General features: G+C 41.2%; 1 long non-coding RNA gene across 1 annotated transcript in view; it reads left to right on the top strand.

Annotated features, from left to right (window-relative positions):
- LOC138863813 (uncharacterized) overlaps positions 1-17500 on the top strand; it is a 20279-nt gene that overhangs the window by 1664 nt on the left and 1115 nt on the right. The window contains exons 1-2 of the long non-coding RNA XR_011399026.1: positions 1-169; positions 17286-17500. The exon at positions 1-169 is cut by the window's left edge and continues 1664 nt beyond it; the exon at positions 17286-17500 is cut by the window's right edge and continues 1115 nt beyond it. This is a non-coding gene — a long non-coding RNA (uncharacterized lncRNA). The remainder of the gene's footprint in view (positions 170-17285) is intronic.

The raw sequence follows: 17500 nt of genomic DNA, 5'->3' as shown, positions 1-17500 counted from the left end.
AGAAAAAGAGAGAAGAGAAGAACAAACAAACAAACAAAGAAGGGGAACAACAAACAAACAAACAAAGAAGGGGAACAACAAACAAACAAACACGAAAATAAATCACAAGAAACAGCTGGGACGAGGACGAAAAATCGACCGTTCGTAAGGGCTTCACTACGTGTAAAAGGTATGGGAATTTCAGCATTGTTGTCTTTTTGGGTCGGAGTTCCTGTTTTAAGGTTTATCATTATTATCGATATTGTTAGCATTATTATCATTATCGTTATCATTAGTATTATTGATATCATTATTATTATTGTTATAATTATTATCATTATCGTTTTCGTTATTATCATTATCGTTATTATTACTGTTATCTTTATTGTCATTATCGTTTTGATTATCATTATCGTTATCATTATTATTATTATCGTTAACATTATTATCATTATCGCTATTATTATTACCATTGTATTTATCTGCTATGAATACTGGCTATGAGTGCTTGCAATTACTTACACCGTGAAGTGGAAGTCCTAAAAACGTGAGAAATGGAAAATTATTTTCTTCATCTACTTTCTCCAAAATGAGTTGCATCACCTATCATTAATTAATCTACATGTAGCACGCAACATTAATATTATTTCCCGGTTTTGCAGAATTTTTATTTCCACTTTGTTATAAGAGTTACGTATCCTGTTTCTTAGTAAAGTGTTTATTAACGCTAACATAAAATTAGTGTTTAAGACGTCACCCTTCCCATTATACTAACAGTGTTCTCCTCCACATAAATATAAATTGTGTGTGACCTTATACTGACCTCTTATAGTAGATATTATTAAAGGGATGTGGGTACCTTATTACTATAGTTACTTTTTTTCTGAAATTGCGTTCCTGTGTACTCTATTTTATTTTGCTCTTAGTAAAACATGAATTTATCCATCGTAATCCAGATCCTTTCTTTTCTTTGATATAAGAACATGTAACTTGGACCTTTTCTTTCTTTTGTTACAAAAATCGTTGCAATCTCTTGTCATCATTTCACACCTTTAAACCTTCTCTGAAGTCTAATGTAGCTTTCCACTGCACTGAAATAAAAACATACTCTTCCTATAATCCTATTTATGAGTACATGAAGGTATATTCTTTCTAAGTAGATTAATGTGTTTTCCGAGTCTAACTTTAGTTTTCACTGAGTAGCTTTAAATACTCTTACTGAGTACATAAAGGTATGTTCTGTTCGTATGATATATGATTCAATATCTTCCCATTTATTGTGCTCTTAAGTTGAGTGGACTTCTCTCTTGTATGCAAACAGATCCTAATCAGTCAATAATGCCGAAATATTTACAATTCTATTAATAATTTTGAGCGATAAATGCATAGTCATACTATACCAGTAAATGTTTCACTAGTTAATTTACGCGTGCCACCCCAATACTAAATCCTCGTTTTCTGTGGAATAATCCAAAGTAATATATTAAACTGCATAATTCCGCAATTAACACGTCAGAATGTATATCCATTTATATTATATCAGCACGTAACGGGTTGAAATATTAATCCTGCTCTATCTACATACTGATATAGCCTTTCGGAATAACATATATAACAATTATTCTAAAATATCATCCCCGTGCACGGTATTTCTCCCACTAACACGGTGCCAAAAATTATTCGATTTAGATATTGCTTCAGTTAATAATTGTTCTTGGAGACATAAACCCCAAGGGCTTCTAATTAGTACATAATAAATAAAATCGGTTTTATTTACCATATGTTTGTATACTTGGGATCCTCAGTCATCAAGATTATATTTCCATTGACCCAGCCTCTAGAATTTCTAAGAACTTACCCAGTCTATCCATTTTGATCGTGTCTATCCATCGTATATCGGTGCAGCACCCTAGTATATCCATCCTGTTATATCGCCTATCCATTCAGACGCAGTCTACGTATCCTATCCCACTTTCCAATCTCAGAATCTCATGTAGCCTATATTTTAATGAGCTGTTCCTTGTCGGGAATTTTCTGCTACCCATCCTGATGAGTTCAGTCGGGTTATTAGTTCTAGAAGTTTCCATTCTCTTATAATTTGCACTATAATAGCATATCTTTAGAACAAGTATGTTTTGTATAATTTGGTCATCTGAGTATATCCTGATATACTCGCTGTATCCTAGTTTATCCTTAAACCGACACCTATCCCGTTTTAGTTAATCCTTTGTAGAAGAGCCTTCTATCCTGCCACGGACTATCCTACAACACTTGAACCTGAAAAATCATATCCGCTCAGGTATACTCTATCGATGCTGAAGACATAGCCTATCCATCCTGTTATAGTCTATCCATCCTGGAACAGTTCCCTATCCTGACATAGTCTATCCATCCTGGAACAGTTACCTATCCTGAGTCTGTCCATCCTGTAATAGTCTATCCATCCTGGAACAGTTCCCTATTCTAAGTCTATCCATCCTGTTATAGTCTATCCATCCTGGAACAGTTCCCTATCCTGACATAGTCTATCCATCCTGCTATAGTCTATCCATCCTGTTATAGTCTATCCATCCTGGAATAGTTCCCTATCCTGATATAGTCTATCCATCCTGACATAATCTATCCATCCTGACATAGTCTATCCATCCTGCCATAGTCTATCCATCCTGCTATAGTCTATCCATCCTGGAACAGTTACCTATTCTGAGTCTGTCCATCCTGTTATAGTCTATCCATCCTGGAACAGTTCCCTATCCTGACATAGTCTATCCATCCTGCTATAGTCTATCCATCCTGTTATAGTCTATCCATCCTGGAACAGTTCCATATCCTAACATAGTCTATCCACCCTGGAACAGTTGCCTATCCTGAGTCTATCCATCCTGTAATAGTCTATCCATTCTGTTATAGTCTATCCATCCTGTTATAGTCTATCCATCCTGACATAGTCTATACATCCTGCTATAGTCTATCCATCCTGCTATAGTCTATCCATCCTGTTATAGTCTATCCATCCTGGAACAGTTCCATATCCTAACATAGTCTATCCACCCTGGAACAGTTGCCTATCCTGAGTCTATCCATCCTGTAATAGTCTATCCATCCTGTTGTAGTCTATCCATCCTGACATAGTCTATCCATCCTGGAGCAGTTCCCTATCCTGACATAGTCTATCCATCCTGTTATAGTCTATCCATCCTGGAGCAGTTCCCTATCCTGACATAGTCTATCCATCCTGTTATAGTCTATCCATCCTGGAACACTCTCCTATCCTGACATAGTCTATCCATCCTGGAGCAGTTCCCTATCCTGAGTCTATCCATCCTGTAATAGTCAATCCATTCTGTTACAGTCTATCCATCCTGTTATAGTCTATCCATCCTGTTATAGTCTATCCATCCTGGAACAGTTCTCTATCCTGGCATAGTCTATTCATCCTGGAACAGTTGCCTATCCTGAGTCTATCCATCCTGTAATAGTCTATCCATTCTGTTATAGTCTATCCATCCTGTTACAGGTTATCTATCCTGGAACAGTTCCCTATCCTGACATAGTCTATCCATCCTGGAACAGTTGCCTATCCTGAGTCTATCCATCCTGTAATAGTCTATCCATTCTGTTATAGTCTATCCATCCTGTTACAGGTTATCTATCCTGGAACAGTTCCCTATCCTGACAGCCTATCCTTCCTGCTATAGTCTATCCATCCTGCTATAGTCTATCTATCCTGCTATAGTCTATCCATCCTGCTATAGTCTGTCCATCCTGGAACAGTTCCCTATCCTGACAAGGTCTATCCATCCTGGAACAGTTGCCTATCCTGTTATAGTCTATCCTGTTATATTCTATCCATCCTGGAACAGTTTCCTATCCTGACATAGTTTATCCATCCTGCTAGTTTATCCATCCTGTTATATTCTATCCATCCTGGAACAGTTGCCTATCCTGAAATAGTCTATCCATACTGCTATAGTCTATCCATCCTGCTATAGTCTATCCATCCTGCAATGGCCTATCGATCCTGGAACAGTTGCCTATCCTGACATAGTCTATCCTTCCTGCTATAGTCTATCTATCCTGGAACAGTTACCTATCCTGACATAGTCTATCCATCTTGTCATAGACTATCTATCCCGGAACAGTTGCCTATCCTGGCATAGTCTATCCATCCTGCTAAAGTCTATCCATCCTGGAACAGTTGCCTATCCTCCTATAGTCTATCCATCCTGGAACAGTTGCCTATCCTGATATAGTCTATCCATCCTCCCATAGTCTATCCATCCTGGAACAGTTCCCTATCCTGACATAGTCTATCCATCCTCCCATAGTCTATCCATCCTGAAACAGTTGCCTATCCTGACATAGTCTATCCATCCTCCCATAGTCTATCCATCCTGGAGCAGTTCCCTATCCTGACATAGTCTATCCATCCTGATATAGTCTATCCATCCTGGAACAGTTCCCTATCCTGACATAGTCTATCCAATCTGCTATAGTCTATCCATCCTGGAACAGTTGCCTATCCTGACATAGTCTATCCATCCTGATATAGTCTATCCATCCTGACATAGTCTATCCATCCTGCTATAGTCTATCCATCCTGGAGCAGTTGCCTATCCTGTTATAGTCTATCCAACCTGGAACAGTTGCCTATCCTGATATAGTCTATCATTCCTGCTATGTCCTATCCATCCTGGAACAGTTGCCTATCCTGCTATAGTCTATCCATCCTGGAACAGTTTCCTATCCTAATATAGTCTATCCATCCTGCCATAGTCTATCCATCCCGGAGCAGTTGCCTATCCTGACATAGTCTATCCATCCTGGAACAGTTCCCTATCCTGACATAGTATATCCATCCTGCTATAGTCTATCCATCCTGGAGCAGTTGCCTATCCTGACATAGTCTATCCATCCTGCTACAGTCTATCCATCCTGGAACAATTCCCTATCCTGACATAGTCTATCCATCCTGCTATAGTCTATCCATCCTGGAACAGTTGCCTATCCTGACATAGTCTATCCATCCTGCTATAGTCTATCCATCCTAGAACAGTTGCCTATCCTGACATAATCTATCCATCTTGCTACAGTCTATCCATCCTGGAACGGTTGCCTATCCTGACATAGTCTATCCATCCTATTACATTCTATCCATCCTGGAACAGTTTCCTATCCTGATATAGTCTATCCATCCTGTTATAGTCTATTCATCCTGGAACACTTGCTTCTCCTGACATAGTCTATCCATCCTGGAACAGTTGCCTATCCTGTTATAGTCTATCCATCCTGGAACAGGCCCCTATCCTGACATAGTATATCCATCCTGCTATAGTCTATCTATCCTGTTTGAGTCTATCCATCCTGCTATAGTCTATCCATCCTGCTATAACATATCCATCCTGGAACAGTTCCCTATCCTGTCTATCCATCCTGCTATAGTCTATCCATCTTGCTGTAGTCTATACATCCTGGGAAATGTCCCTATCCTGACATAGTCTATCTATCCTGCTATAGTCTATCCATCCTGCCATAGTCTATCCATCCTGCTATAGTCTATCCATCCTGCTATAGTCTATCCATCCTGCTATAGTCTATTCATCCTAGAAAAGGTCCCTATCCTGAAATAGTCTATCCATCCTGCTATAGTCTATCCATCCTGGAACAGTTGCCTATCCTGACATAGTCTATCCATCCTGGAACAGCTGCCTATCCTATTATAGTCTATCCATCCTGCTATAGTCTATTCATCCTGGAAAAGGTCCCTATCCTGTCATAGTCTATCCATCCTGCCATAGTCTATCCATCCTGGAACAGTTTCCTATCCTGACATAGTCTATCCATCCTGCTATAGTCTATACATCCTGGAACACTTCCCTATCCTGCTATAGTCTATCCATCCTGGATCAGTTCCCTATCCTGACATAGTCTATCCATCCTGCTATAGTCTATCCATCCTGCTATAGTCTATCCATCCTGGAATAGTTTACTATCCTGTCATAGCCTATCCATCCTGGAGCAGTTGCCTATCCTGCCATAGTCTATCCATCCTGGAGCAGTTGCCTATCCTGCCATAGTCTATCCATCCTGCTATAGTTTATCTATCCTGCTATATTCTATCCATCCTGAAATAGCTCCTTATCCTGACATAGTCTATCCATCCTGCCATAGTCTATCCATCCTGCTATAGTCTATCCATCCTGGAACAGTTGCCTATCCTGCCATAGTCTATCCATCATGCTATATTCTATCCATCCTGGAATAGTTCCTCATCCTGACATAGTCTATCCATCCTGCCATAGTCTATCCATCCTGCTATAGTCTATCCATCCTGGAACAGTTGCCTAACCTATTATAGTCTATCCATCCTGCTATAGTCTATCCATCCTGGAACAGTTGCCTAACCTATTATAGTCTATCCATCCTGCTATAATCTATCCATCCTGGAACAGTTGCCTAACCTATTATAGTCTATCCATCCTACTATAGTCTATCCATCCTGCCATAGTCTATCCATCCTGGAACAGTTCCCTATCCTGACATAGTCTATCCATCCTACTATATTCTATCCATCCTGGAAATGTTCCCTATCCTGACATAGTCTATCCATCCTGCTATAGTGTATCCATCCTGGAAGAGTTGCCTATCCTGCCATAGTCTATCCATCCTGCTATAGTCTATCCATCCTGGAACAGTTCCCTATCTTGACATAGTCTATCCATCCTGCTATAGTCTATCCATCCTGCAACAGTTGCCTATCCTGCCATAGTCTATCCATCCTGCTATAGTCTATCCATCCTAGAACAGTTGCCTATCTTGCCATAGTCTATCCATCCTGCTATAGTCTATCCATCCTGGAACAGTTGCCTATCCGGACATAGTCTATCCATCCTGCTATAGTCTATCCATCTTGGAACAGTTGCCTATCCGGATATAGTCTATCCATCCTGCTATAGTCTATCCATCCTGGAGCAGTTGCCTATCCTGCCATAGTCTATCCATCCTGCTATAGTCTATCCATCCTGGAACAGTTGCCTATCCGGATATAGTCTATCCATCCTACTATAGTCTATCCATCCTGGAGCAGTTCCCTATCCTGTCATAGTCTATCCATCCTGCTATAATCTATCCATCCTGGAACAGTTCCATATCCTGACATAGTCTATCCATCCTCCCATAGTCTATCCATCCTGGAGCAGTTGTCTATCCTGCCATAGTCTATCTATCCTGGAATAGTTGCCTATCCTGCCATAGTCTATCCATCCTGCTATAGTCTATCCATCCTGGAACAGTTGCCTATCCGGATATAGTCTATCCATCCTGGAGCAGTTGCCTATCCTGCCATAGTCTATCCATCCTGCTATAGTCTATCCATCCTGGAACAGTTCCATATCCTGACATAGTCTATCCACCCTGCCATAGTCTATCCATCCTGGAGCAGTTGCCTATCCTGCCATAGTCTATCCATCCTGCTATAGTCTATCCATCCTGGAACAGTTGCCTATCCTGCCATAGTCTATCCATCCTGCTATTGTCTATCCATCCTGGAACAGTTGCCTATCCTGCCATAGTCTATCCATCCTGGAACATTTGCCTATCCTATTATAGTCTATCCATCCTGCTATAGTCTATCCATCCTGCTATAGTCTATCCATCCTGGAACAGTTTCCTATCCTGCCATAGCCTATCCATCCTGCCATAGTCTATCCATCCTGGAACAGTTCCCTATCCTGACATAGTCTATCCATCCTGGAACATTTGCCTATCCTATTATAGTCTATCCATCCTGCTATAGTCTATCCATCCTGCTATAGTCTATCCATCCTGGAACAGTTCCCTATCCTGACATAGTCTATCCATGCTGCCATAGTTTATCCATCCTGGAGCAGTTGCCTATCCTACCATAGTCTATCCATCCTGCTATAGTCTATCCATCCTGGAACATCTCCATATCCTGACATAGTCTATCCATGCTGCTATATTCTATCCATCCTGGAACAGTTTCCTATCCTGACATAGTCTATCCATCCTGGAGCAGTTGCCTATCCTGCCATAGTCTATCCATTCTGGAACAGTTGCCTATCCTGATATAGTCTATCCATCCTGCCATAGTCTATCCATCCTGGAACAGTTTCCTATCCTGATATAGTCTATCCATCCTGCCATAGTCTATCCATCGTGGTATAGTTCCCTATCCTGACATAGTCTATCCATCCTGGAACAGTTCCCTATCCTGACATAGTCTATCCATCCTGGAACAGTTCCCTATCCTGACATAGTCTATCCATCCTGCCATAGTCTATCCATCCTGGTACAGTTCCCTATCCTAACATAATCTATCCATCCTGGAACAGTTCCCTATCCTGCCATAGTCTATCCATCCTGGAACAGTTTCCTATCCTGATATAGTCTATCCATCCTGCCATATTCTATCCATCGTGGTATAGTTCCCTATCCTGACATAGTCTATCCATCCTGGAACAGTTCCCTATCCTGACATAGTCTATCCATCCTGGAACAGTTCCCTATCCTGATATAGTCTATCCACCCTGCCATAGTCTATCCATCCTGGAGCAGTTGCCTATCCTGTCATAGTCTATCCATCCTGCTATAGTCTATCCATCCTGGAACAGTTGCCTATCCTGACATAGTCTATCCATCCTGCGATTGTCTATCCATCCTGGAACAGTTGCCTATCCTGACATAGTCTATCCATCCTGGAACATTTGCCTATCCTAATATAGTCTATCCATCCAGCTATAGTCTATCCATCCTGCTATAGTCTATCCATCCTGGAACAGTTTCCTATCCTGCCATAGCCTATCCATCCTGCCATAGTCTATCCATCCTGGAACAGTTCCCTATCCTGACATAGTCTATCCACCCTGGAACATTTGCCTATCCTATTATAGTCTATCCATCCTGCTATAGTCTATCCATCCTGCTATAGTCTATCCATCCTGGAACAGTTCCCTATCCTGACATAGTCTATCCATGCTGCTATATTCTATCCATCCTGGAACAGTTCCCTATCCTGACATAGTCTATCCATTCTGGAACAGTTGCCTATCCTGATATAGTCTATCCATCCTGTCATAGTCTATCCATCCTGGAACAGTTTCCTATCCTGATATAGTCTATCCATCCTGCCATAGTCTATCCATCGTGGTATAGTTCCCTATCCTGACATAGTCTATCCATCCTGGAACAGTTCCCTATCCTGACATAGTCTATCCATCCTGGAACAGTTCCCTATCCTGACATAGTCTATCCATCCTGGAACAGTTGCCTATCCTGCCATAGTCTATCCATCCTGCCATAGTCTATCCATCCTGGAACAGTTCCCTATCCTGACATAGTCTATCCATCCTGGAACAGTTGCCTATCCTGCCATAGTCTATCCATCCTGCCATAGTCTATCCATCCTGGAACAGTTCCCTATCCTGACATAGTCTATCCATCCTGGAACAGTTGCCTATCCTGCCATAGTCTATCCATCCTGCCATAGTCTATCCATCCTGGAACAGTTCCCTATCCTGACATAGTCTATCCATCCTGGAACAGTTGCCTATCCTGCCATAGTCTACCCATCCTGGTACAGTTCCCTATCCTGACATAATCTATCCATCCTGGAACAGTTCCCTATCCTGACATAGTCTATCCATCCTGGAACAGTTCCCTATCCTGACATAGTCTATCCATCCTGGGACAGTTGCCTATCCTGCCATAGTCTATCCATCCTGCCATAGTCTATCCATCCTGGAACAGTTTCCTATCCTGACATAGTCTATCCATCCTGAAACAGTTCCCTATCCTGACATAGTCTATCCATCCTGGAACAGTTGCCTATCCTGACATAGTCTATCCATCCTGCCATAGTCTATTCATCCTGGAACAGTTCCCTATCCTGCCATAGTCTATTCATCCTGGAACAGTTCCCTATCCTGACATAGTCTATCCATCCTGTTATAGTCTATCCATCCTGGAACAATTCCCTATCCTGACATATTCTATCCATCCTGCTATAGTCTATTCATCCTGGAACAGTTCCCTATCCTGACATAGTCTATCCATCCTGCTATAATCTATCCATCCTGGAATAATTCCATATCCTGACATAGTCTATCCATCCTGCTATTGTCTATCCATCCTGGAACAGTTGCCTATCCTGACATAGTCTATCCATCCTGCTATTGTCTATCCATCCTGGAACAGTTCCCTATCCTGACATAGTCTATCCATCCTGCTATAATCTATCCATCCTGGAATAGTTCCCTATCCTGACATAGTCTATCCATCCTGCTATTGTCTATCCATCCTGGAACAGTTCCCTATCCTGACATAGTCCATCCATCCTCCCATAGTCTATCCATCCTGGAACAATTGCCTATCCTGAGATAGTCTATCCATGCTGCTATAGTCTATTCATCCTGGAACAGTTCCCTATCCTGACATATTCTATCCATCCTGCTATTGTCTATCCATCCTGGAAGAGTTCCCTAACCTGCCATAGTCTATCCATCCTGCTATAGTCTATCCATCCTGCTATAGTCTATCCATCCTGGAGCAGTTGCCTATCCTGACATAGTCTATCCATTCTGCTATAGTCTATCCATCCTGGAACAGTTCCTTATCCTGACATATTCTATCCATCCTGGAACAGTTCCCTATCCTGCTATAGTCTATCCATCCTGGAACAGTTCCCTATCCTGCTATAGTCTATCCATCATAGTATAGTCTATCCATCCTGGAGCAGTTGCCTATCCTGACATAGTCTATCCATCCTGCTATAGTCTATCCATCCTGGAACAGTTACCTATCCTGACATAGTCTATCCATCCTGCTATTGTCTATCCATCCTGGAACAGTTCCCTATCCTGGCATAGCCTATCCATCCTGCTATAGTCTATCCATCCTACTATAGTCTATCCACCCTGGAGCAATTGCCTATCCTGACATAGTCTATCCATCCTGCTATAGTCTATCCATCCTGGAACAGTTACCTATCCTGACATAGTCTATCCATCCTGCTATAGTCTATCCATCCTGGAACAGTTACCTATCCTGACATAGTCTATCCATCCTGCTATAGTCTATCCATCCTGGAACAGTTACCTATCCTGACATAGTCTATGCATCCTGCTACTGTCTATCCATCCTGGAACAGTTCCCTATACTGACATAGTCTATCCATCCTGCTATAGTCTATCCATCCTGCTATAGTCTATCCATCCTGGAGCAATTGCCTATCCTGACATAGTCTATCCATCCTGCTATAGTCTATCCATCCTGGAGCAATTGCCTATCCTGACATAGTCTATCCATCCTGCCATAGTCTATCCATCCCGGAGCAGTTGCCTATCCTGACATAGTCTATCCATCCTGGAACAGTTGCCTATCCTATTATAGTCTATCCATCCTGCTATAGTCTATTCATCCTGGAAAAGGTCCCTATCCTGTCATAGTCTATCCATCCTGGAACAGTTTCCTATCCTGACATAGTCTATCCATCCTGCCATAGTCTATCCATCCTGCTATAGTCTATCCATCCTGCTATAGTCTATCCATCCTGCTATAGTTTATCCATCCTGCTATAGTCTATCCATCCTGCTATAGTCTATCCATCCTGCTATAGTCTATCCATCCTGCTATAGTCTATTCATCCTGCTATAGTCTATCCATCCTGCTATAGTCTATCCATCCTGCTATAGTTTATCCATCCTGCTATAGTCTATCCATCCTGCTATAGTCTATCCATCCTGCTATAGTCTATCCATCCTGCTATAGTCTATCCATCCTGCCATAGTCTATCCATCCTGCTATAGTTTATCCATCCTGCTATAGTCTATCCATCCTGCTATAGTCTATCCAACCTGCTATAGTCTATCCATCCTGCTATAGTCTATCCATCCTGCTATAGACTATCCATCCTGCTATAGTCTATCCATCCTGCTATAGTCTATCCATCCTGCTATAGTCTATCCATCCTGCTATAGTCTATCCATCCTGCTATAGTCTATCCATCCTGCTATAGTCTATCCATCCTGCTATAGTCTATCCATCCTGCTATAGTCTATTCATCCTGGAACAGTTCCCTATCCTGACATAGTCTATCCATCCTGGAGCAGTTCCCTATCCTGACATAGTCTATCCATCCTGCCATAGTCTATCCGTCCTGCTATAATCTATCCATCCTGCTATAGTCTATCCATCCTTGAATAGTTCCCTAACCTGACATAGTCTATCTATCCTGGAATAGTTGCCTATCCTGACATAGTCTATCCATCCTGCTATAGTCTATCCATCCTGGAACAGTTGCCTATCCTGACATAGTCTATCCATCCTGGAATAGTTCCCGAACCTGACATAGTCTATCCATCCTGCTATAATCTATCCATCCTGCTATAGTCTATCCATCCTGGAACAGTTGCCTATCCTGACATAGTCTATCCATCCTGGAATAGTTCCCGAACCTGACATAGTCTATCCATCCTGCTATAATCTATCCATCCTGCTATAGTCTATCCATCCTGGAACAGTTGCCTATCCTGACATAGTCTATCCATCCTGCTATAATCTATCCATCCTGGAACAGTTGCCTATCCTGACATAGTCTATCCATCCCGCTATAATCTATCCATCCTGCTATAGTCTATCCATCCTGGAACAGTTGCCTATCCTGACATAGTCTATCCATCCTGCTATAATCTATCCATCCTGCTATAGTCTATCCATCCTGGAACAGTTGCCTATCCTGACATAGTCTATCCATCCTGGAATAGTTCCCGAACCTGACATAGTCTATCCATCCTGCTATAATCTATCCATCCTGCTATAGTCTATCCATCCTGGAACAGTTGCCTATCCTGCCATAGTCTATCCATCCCGCTATAATCTATCCATCCTGCTATAGTCTATCCATCCTGGAACAGTTGCCTATCCTGACATAGTCTATCCATCCTGCTATAATCTATCCATCCTGCTATAGTCTATCCATCCTGGAACAGTTGCCTATCCTGCCATAGTCTATCCATCCCGCTATAATCTATCCATCCTGCTATAGTCTATCCATCCTGGAACAGTTGCCTATCCTGACATAGTCTATCCATCCTGCTATAGTCTATCCATCCTGGAACAATTGCCTATCCTGCCATAGTCTATCCATCCCGCTATAATCTATCCATCCTGGAACAGTTCCCTATCCTGCTATAGTCTATCCATCCTGCTATAGTCTATCCATCCTGGAACAGTTGCCTATCCTGACATATTCTATCCAACCTGCTATAGTCTATCCATCCTGGAAAAGGTCCCTATCCTGAGATAGTCTATCCATCCATCTATAGTCTATCCATCCTGGAACAGTTGCCTATCCTGACATAGTCTATCCATCCTGCTATAGTCTATCCATCCTGGAACAGTTGCCTATCCTGACATAGTCTATCCATCCTGCTATAGTCTATCCATCCTGGAACAGTTGCCTATCCGGACATGGTCTATCCACCCTGCTAAAAGCTATCCTAGAACAGTTCCTCATCCTGCCATAGCCTATCCATCCTGATTTAGTCTATCCATCCTGTACCAGTTCCACATCCAGGCACAATCTCTACAACCTCAAACATTTTCCTATCCAGCCGTAGTCTATTCATTTCAGGATATTTTCCCTATCCTGACAGTATCCATCCTAGAACAGTACTTTAGCCTACCGAAGTCTATCCATCCTATTCATATCCTATCTATCTTAAAGAAGGTTCCGTATCCTTGTTCAGTCCATCTTTCCTAGGACATTACCCTATCCTACCTTAGTCTATCCATCTTGTATCCGTTTCCCATCCCAGCAAGTTTGTTCATCCGTTCATAGTCTGTTCATAAAGTAATATATTCTCGATATAAGAACATAACTGATACATCCTACAATAACAATATATCCAGGCATAATTTATCCACGCGAATTTAGTCAATTCACCCTTATATATTTAGCCTTTCGTAGTCTATCTATCCTAATGCAGATTATCCATCTATTCGTCTTGGTTCCCTATACTGACATAGTCTATCCATCTATATCCTGACCAAGTCAATCCATCCTAGTATAATCAGGATAATATGTTCATCCTGGTAGGATTTACCCATTCCCGTTAATCCTACTTATCCCAATATACCTAATCGATCACAGAATAGGATTCCATTGTAGCATACTCTGTCTATCGGGTATTGTCTACTCATTTCTAGCTTAAACTATCTATTCTAAACCAGTTCTCACTATCATATCTATTCATCTTGTAATTATCCAACTTATCCATGTTGCAATAGCGTCGTATACACACACACACACACACACACACACACACACACACATACATATATATATATATATATATATATATATATATATATATATATATATATATATATATATATATATATATAAACACACACACACACATTTTTTCTATTTATTATCATTATTATTATTTTTTTCAAATCTTGGTAACCCACTTCCTGTTGCCTCTAACACTGGCAATATTTTCCATCCTTTGGTGTATAAACATTTTTTCTTTTATTTTGCATCATAACTGTCTTTCATGACAGTTTAAAAAAACAACAACATTACTTTTATCTTCCCTTCAGAAAGGCCCACGTCGCTTATCCATCGCCATTTCGCCTTTCAAACGTTCGCAAAATAAAAAAAATAATAAAAAAAGAAAATGAAAGAAAAAGCCATGAATACTCCCCCTGTGGTATTTATATTTCACCGCCAATTTGCGGGGATTTTCAGCCTGGGTCAAAATCTCTTTTGTCGGGGCAATTTCGGTCGACAAGAAAAGGCCAAATCATTCTGAATGCATTTGTTAACAACAGTCCAGTACCGATGATTTAGTTTGCAGAGCCGTTCAGTTGCCGGGTTTTTAAACTGTGAAGGTTTTTTGGGGGAAATGGAAGCAAGCAAATGCATACACGCTAGCACGCACGCACATAAAATAAGTTTTTTTGCTCTCTCTCTCCGATCTCTTCCTTTCATCCTACTGCTTGGTCTCTTTCTTTCTTTCTTTCTTTCTTTCTTTCTTTCTTTCTTTCTTTCTTTCTTTCTCTCTCTCTCTCTCTCTCTCTCTCTCTCTCTCTCTCTCTCTCTCTCTCTCTCTCTCTCTCGCTTTCCCTCCCTCCCCCCCCTCTCCCTCTCTCGCTCTTTCTCCCTCTCCCTCTTTCTCTCTCCAATCTCTTCTTTTCACCTTGTTGCTCCTTTTCTCTCTCTCTCTCTCTCTCCTTGTCTTCTACCAACCCTTCCTCCTTCCTAACGCTGTCTCCCTCCCATATCTCCTTCAATCCTTCTCCCTCTCTTTCGTTCCCCTCTTTTCTATCTCGTTCCCTCCCTCCTTCTCCTTTCTTTCTTCCTCCCTCCTCTCTCTCGTTTCCTACCTTCCTCTCCCTCTCTCTTTCGCTCCCTCCTTCTCTCTCTCGCTCTCTTTCTTTCTTTCTTTCCTCCGGCCCTCTCTCTTTTCCCCCTTCCTTTGCTCTCTCTCACCCTTTCTCATTCCCTCCTTCCCTCTCCGTCTCTCGCACCATCCTTCCTTCTTTCTCTCGTTCCTTCCCTCCCTCCATCTCCCTCTCTCTTTCCCTCCCTCCCTCTCCCTCTCTCTTTCCCTCCCTCTCTCTCCCTTTCTCCTCTCCTTCTCTCTTTCCGTCCCTCCCTCCCTCTCTCTTTCCCTCCCTCCCTCTCCCTCTCTCTTTCTCTTTCCCTCCCTCCCTCTCCCTCTCTCTTCCCCTCCCTCCCTCACCCTCTCTCTTTCCCTCCCTTCCCCTCCCTCTCTCTCCCTTTCTCCTCTCCTTCTCTCTTTCCGTCCCTCCCTCCCTCTCTCTTTCGCTCTCACTCCCTCTCCCTCTCTCTTTCGCTCTCACTCCCTCTCCCTCTCTCTTTCCCTCACTCCCTCTCCCTCTCTCTTTCCCTCCCTCCCTCCCTCTCCCTCTCTCATTCCCTCCCTCCCTCCCTCTCCCTCTCTCTTTCCCTCCCTCCCTCTCCCTCTCTCTTTCCCTCCCTCCCTCTCCCTCTCTCTTTCCCTCCCTCCCTCTCCCTCTCTCTTTCCCTCCCTCCCTCTCCCTCTCTCTTTCCCTCCCGCCCTCTCCCTCTCTCTTTCCCTCCCGCCCTCTCCCTCTCTCTTTCCCTCCCTCTCCCCTCTCCCTTCCCTACTCATCCTTTTACAACGGAAAGTCTGTTTCTCATACAATACGCCAATAGACTTTTATTCCTCAATAGACATCATGGTTCTTCATATCTATCATTCGTTATCTATCGTTGCTATCTCTCGTTCGCCTGGCCTTGGGTATTTTTCATTTAAAAATCAAATAAAAAAACAAAAACTAGAATATTTATTACGTTTTTCTCCGTGTGTGTTTTATTTTTTATTTTTTATTTTTTTTATTTTTTGAGGAGAAAAGTATTGTGAAAAATGGGGAAAATGAAGTTTTAGAAAAAATTATTTTACCTGCCCAAACACTGAAAAAACAAACGTATTTTTTCGGAATTATAGGTTGTCGTTATATGACGAAACCTTTCCTCTTCTTATATAAATATGTAGATGAAAAGGTTAGACAATATTCGCATTTTTCCTTACGTTATATATGACATGTCTGATGCAAGTCCACATTTTCCCTTTTCGATTTAACAACATTCGATTAATGTTCATGATTTCCATTATCAGATATCTCGAAGTTTACAAACAGTTTACTGCTATTTTTCATTGGTAATCGTTTACACAAAACCTTTATAATTGTAAAATCGTGTATTGTTTACCATTATTTTTATATTTTTTATTATTTTATTATTATTATTATTATTATTATCATTATTTACTTTTGTGAGTTTGAAGGTTCCAAAGTTACAAAGACATACATATTTTGCACTTATACTTATTAAGTGGAGGAGATATTCGGCTTCACATGTTAAAAAACAAACAAACAAATATCGTATTCATGTTTGTGTAATTATATAAACCCTATTATTCCTGTTTAAACATTACGAGAACAAGTATATCCTTGGAATATTACTGATTGCTGTATCCTCATCTTTGAACACATATATATATATATATATATATATGTTTCTTTTCAATGTGGGTCCCTCTTCTGGTAATTTAAGGTTAACATTAACAGTCAACATTTTCGTAAAATATATACTACAGAAAAGACTATCTTTCATAGCATTTTCTGTGCATGTAGTTTAGTTATACTAATATTTAATGACAGTACTAATACTACTTACTATGCAGTATACTTAAGACCAAAACATAATATGAAATTAAATATATTTTCTACAGGATAGTGTGTCTGCCCATATATGGTTTGTCTTTTCCATGGTGTCTTCGTCCGTACTTTATCATCCTTATCATCAACGGAAAATATCTACAAAAGTGTCTTAATAACGTGAAGATGGTTGTTGTCAAGTGCTTCAGGAAACACCGTATTGATAGTGTTATTATTATTATTTTTTAAAAGTTTCCGTGTTTTTAGTGCTCCCGTTTTCTTTTCAATG

Source organism: Penaeus vannamei, chromosome 2 (genome assembly GCF_042767895.1).
Source record: "Penaeus vannamei isolate JL-2024 chromosome 2, ASM4276789v1, whole genome shotgun sequence".
NCBI classification, from domain to species: Eukaryota; Metazoa; Arthropoda; class Malacostraca; order Decapoda; family Penaeidae; genus Penaeus; species Penaeus vannamei.
Note: the sequence above shows the minus strand (reverse complement) of the source record. Positions and strands in the feature narration are given on the sequence as shown.